The sequence below is a fragment of the Chiroxiphia lanceolata genome, chromosome 8, assembly GCF_009829145.1.
Source record: "Chiroxiphia lanceolata isolate bChiLan1 chromosome 8, bChiLan1.pri, whole genome shotgun sequence".
In the NCBI taxonomy this organism is placed as follows: Eukaryota; Metazoa; Chordata; class Aves; order Passeriformes; family Pipridae; genus Chiroxiphia; species Chiroxiphia lanceolata.
This window is the reverse complement of record NC_045644.1, coordinates 28,490,755-28,495,018: the sequence shown is the minus strand read 5'-3', so window position 1 is coordinate 28,495,018 and position 4,264 is coordinate 28,490,755. Positions and strand designations below refer to the sequence as shown.

Genomic DNA, 4,264 nt, shown 5'->3' with positions numbered 1-4,264 from the left:
GCCCGCGGCGGAAAATCCCCCTCAGCGCGCCCCGCCCGCGCGGCGCCCCCGCGCGGCGGCCCCGGGGAGCGGCCCCTGCCCTCGGGCGGTGCCCGTGCCCCGGGCGCTTTACCAGCCCCACCGCGGCGGCAGCGGCGCTGCCCTCCCCGCGGGCCGGGCGGGCTCAGCGCTGCCCTGGGCTCCGCTCCCCTCGGCCCCGCTGCCCGGCCGATGTCCGTGGGTGCGGCGGCCGCGGCTCCCGCGGGGGCGGGCCCCGAGCCCGGTGGCCCCGGCCCACGCAACGCGGCGGCGGCGGCGGCGGAGGTGAGGGGGGCGGCCCGGAGGGACCGCTTGGTTACTCGGGACACCGCAGGTGGGCAAGGTGGGTGCACCGCGACCACGGAGTTTCCGTAGTGGAATGCGTTGCCCCGGAGAGCCTTTGCTGGGAAGGCAGAAGTGAGCGGGCGAGGCGTTTGGGAGGTTGCCTTGTCATTGTGCCTACGGGCGCACCGCTGCATCAGTGTGGTGCAGTGATGCCCTGAGCAATCTGCGATGGCCAAATGACGCTGACAGCACAGGATCCTTCTCCTAAGCCCCGTGGAGCGCTCTCTGCGCTGTGCCAAACCCCGGCTGTCCGGACGGGAGCCAGCGCTGTCAGCGGTGCTGTGACCTCGATGGCAAAGCTCAGCCCCTGCTCTGCCCAGAGCTGATGGTGACCTGCACGCAGCCCCTGTAGCTGTTCTTGGGTCTGTTGGGGTTTGTTTGGTTTTTTTTTCATTCGCTATTTCCCCCTTTCTAATGGAAAACAGTCGTTTAGGATTCCCTGCAACAAGGCACAAATTACGGTAGTCACAGGCTTGCTGTAAACTTTCCTGGTTTCAGCCCACAGTTGGAAAAGAACGATGAAAACTGAATGGCAACGCATTTGACAGCCTTGTTTTTCTTCTCCAAGTACCTGTGTTAGAAACTGAGCTCTGCATTTTAATCCAGTTGCTGCTGTTGATACATTTTGCCACTTAAAACTGGTAACCTAAGCGCTATGGTTACATACGTAAACAGGAGATGGTTAAAACACCAGGTGCTTAGGTGTTCTTTACCTTAAAAAAGAAATTTTCTTATCTTGGGAAGGTAGGTGCCATGGAAATGTTAAGTATTACATGGTGTAGTGATTGCCTTTAAGAACAATAACTGAAAAGCTGATAAAATGAGAACTTAGTAACATACACTCAAGTCTTTGCAAACACTCTGGACTGGTATCCTTCTCTTCTCTTGGGACACTGTCTTTCCACAGATTTCCACTTTAACATAGTTACCAAAAACCTTTCAAATCTTTTAAAAATCAGTTCTGAGTACACTATGTTGTATACCAAATCTTTGTGGTAGCAGAAAGATGTGCAGGGAAAAAAGGCCATGTAGGAGGGGAATAAAGTGTGAAATATTTTTTTGTAAAGATGTAAGTAGTCATGATGAAGGATCTCGAGGAGAGGGTAAACAGCAAATTTGATCAATTGGTAAAGTGATACTGGCAGCAACAAACAGGCAAGCAGGAAACACTGGAGCTGCATTTCTGAAGGCATTGTATTACAGGGAAGGGAGATAATATTCTGTCATTATATTGCTCTAGCATATCTCCCCAGAAATACTGGCTTTTGTTGGAACCCACAAAGCACATTAATAGAAATGAATTGGCAAGGCAGAATGAGATGAAGCAAAGTGTGGTAGAAAATTTAGCTTCTTGGGAAAGATCAAATGCAGGACTTAAGACAACTTGATAAAGGTGCTAAAAGGAATTCAGAAATACTAAGTTCTGTGAGAATCAAAGGATTTTGATTCAATAGGTCAAACAAAGCTGTACATGGAAGTAAAAGGAGGATTAACTCAACTTAGAGCTCAGCAGTGAAGGAAAGGGGATTGCAATGAGCTCTTTTGCATTGCAGAATAGCCTTACTTTGGAAGCAATATTGAACTTGTGCTGAACTTGTGGGAAAAAAGTCTTTACTCTTGGTAATTACGTTCATATTCAGTTTGACATTGGGAAGGTGGGAATTCAGAATTAAAAATTTTTTACGTCTCTCAAGTGTCAGTTTCAAATTCTTTAGCACTGCTTAGCCCATATATGGTAAATATGTGCTGGTTTGTACTGTGGATCACTCCCCAAATAGAGTTGTTGATTCCACATGAAATGTAATTAACGCTGGGTTAATTCAAAATTTTTGAAAACTCTAGGATTGCACATATCAGTCAACCAGTACAAAGCTTGGGTTTTCTTCATGCATCTGTGTAGTGAGTAGTTTCTTCAAGGCTCCATTCTTCTTGCTTTTCCACTGTTCTGAAAGAATGTAGATGATCGTACTGGGGACAGCGCAGGAATCCATGGGACAGAAAGGGCTTGTTTGTCATAAAGCCTAATGCTGCCTTCTCATACTGCCACTCCCTCAGGTGAGGGAGACAGAAACAAAGGCAGGCAATCTTTTTGTCAGGTTTTTTTCCCCCTAAAGGAATGTTGAATATCTTTTTATCAAATAGGAAGTGATAGTTTATTCCTGCGGCGTGCAAGTCTTTCACTTGGCTAAAGAAAAACATAAACCATGACCTCGTACACATCTTTTTATGTGCCAGAGATGCGCAGTATATTGCAGATCAGAAGTCAAACACTAAGCAATCTGCTTCTGAAATCCTTAATGATACAAATGATACAACCAGGTTGCTGCAGTAATCCAAGTAATCCAAGGCTCCTCTATGCGCAGGTTTGCCCCTGCAGCTAAAATATAACCCCTGAGTAATGCCTCCAGCTCCATGAAGCAGTAGCAACTTTAACAACTGGAATTTCCATTACTTGTTTCCTCCCACTTTTATTTAGCTTTGACACCGGTGGGTTTGATTTCACTGACTCCATGGCTGTGCTCTCCCTGGCATGCAGCCGTCGCTCTCCTGAAGCCGGTTCACTGTAATGTGTCACAGCGTGGTCTCCCAGCACGTGGGGATTGTTTCCGCCAGTGTAACATCTCTGATGCAGTTGTGGCAGGACAGCTCTGCTCAGGCTCAGAGGCATTTGCTGGAGGTGGTGGCACTCTCCCCTGCTGTAGAGCCTGGTGCCCATCCAGCTTCCTCCCAGCTGTTCCCATCAGTCAGCTGGGAATAGCTCGGGATGGGGCGGGGCCTGGTGAGCTCTGGACAATTCTCTGCTTTGATATGTGTGGAGAAAATGTCACCCTGCTCCTGGAATATGTTTTTTGTTTAAATGTCACTCCTTACATCAGTGACCTCATCTGACTCAGCATAGCTTCTCTCTGAAGGGAGGGAGCTATGAGCAAATCATAGATTTTGACATGGCAGGAGAATGTAGGGAAGAAGGCACACCAAGAGAAACAAAATACTGTTATCTGAGCAAACAAAAAATGAGTTTTGGAACAGTCTAACAGGCAGTTATGTAAAGCAACTAAAACCTAATCTAAACATCACAAGCCTCTGAAAAACAAGGGGACTGTCTATTATGTACACACAGTTTATTGCAACCTCAGGTTTCCCAGAAGGTGTTGCTGAGGTTTGTACCTGTGAGCTGTGATGACACTGTACCTGCTGCCCTTTTGAAAACAGGGTGGGGTTGAACCAACCATCTGGGTGGATCACCAGCTTTCTTATTTAGAGGCTCATTGTATTGAAAGTCTGTAGAAAGTGAGACCTATGCTAAATGTCCCTAACAAATGGAGCTGTGACTACAGCATGAGCTTCTGTAGCATTTTAACTTCGTTATTAAGCACAGAACTTTCTCCAGGCAGGCAGAGGGGATACAGACACAGGAGGGAAATGACTTACGGAGGCCTGGAGAAAGAAAACTGTGGAATATTTTTTTCTCCAAATTGCACCTGGTAGTGATAGAGCTGTGGTCCTGCAGTGTTGAAGGGGAATGTTGGCCAGGACTCTGGCATATCCTCTCCACTTTCCTCTTAAAAGTGCCAAGCTATGCTGAACATTCATGCAGACACAGACAGAAACCAAAGGAGTAGGAACAAGTGACCTTAGTTTAACGTTTCATTCAAATGACAGAGCCCCTAATGAGATTCCCACTCTAGTTTCTTAGCACACCACCCAGCCTGAAGGATCTCTCAGATCCTTTCAGATGTCCTAAACTGATAAAGGAATGGCATGTTATAGATGTGAAAGTAGGACAGAAGCACATAGTGTTTGATTAAACAGCATCTCTGTTTCTTAATTCTTAGCTCTGTTCAGCTTGCTGTGCAGTTTTATTCTGTTCTGGGTTTCTTCCCCCCCCTCCCCTTTTTTT

General features: G+C 47.3%; 1 protein-coding gene across 1 annotated transcript in view; it reads left to right on the top strand.

The window, feature by feature from the left end:
- The first annotated feature begins 251 nt into the window (after positions 1-251).
- LDB3 (LIM domain binding 3) overlaps positions 252-4,264 on the top strand; it is a 121,548-nt gene continuing 117,535 nt past the window's right edge. Inside the window, exon 1 of the mRNA XM_032694694.1 lies at positions 252-361. The gene's annotated coding sequence lies outside the window, so the exon portion shown is untranslated. The remainder of the gene's footprint in view (positions 362-4,264) is intronic.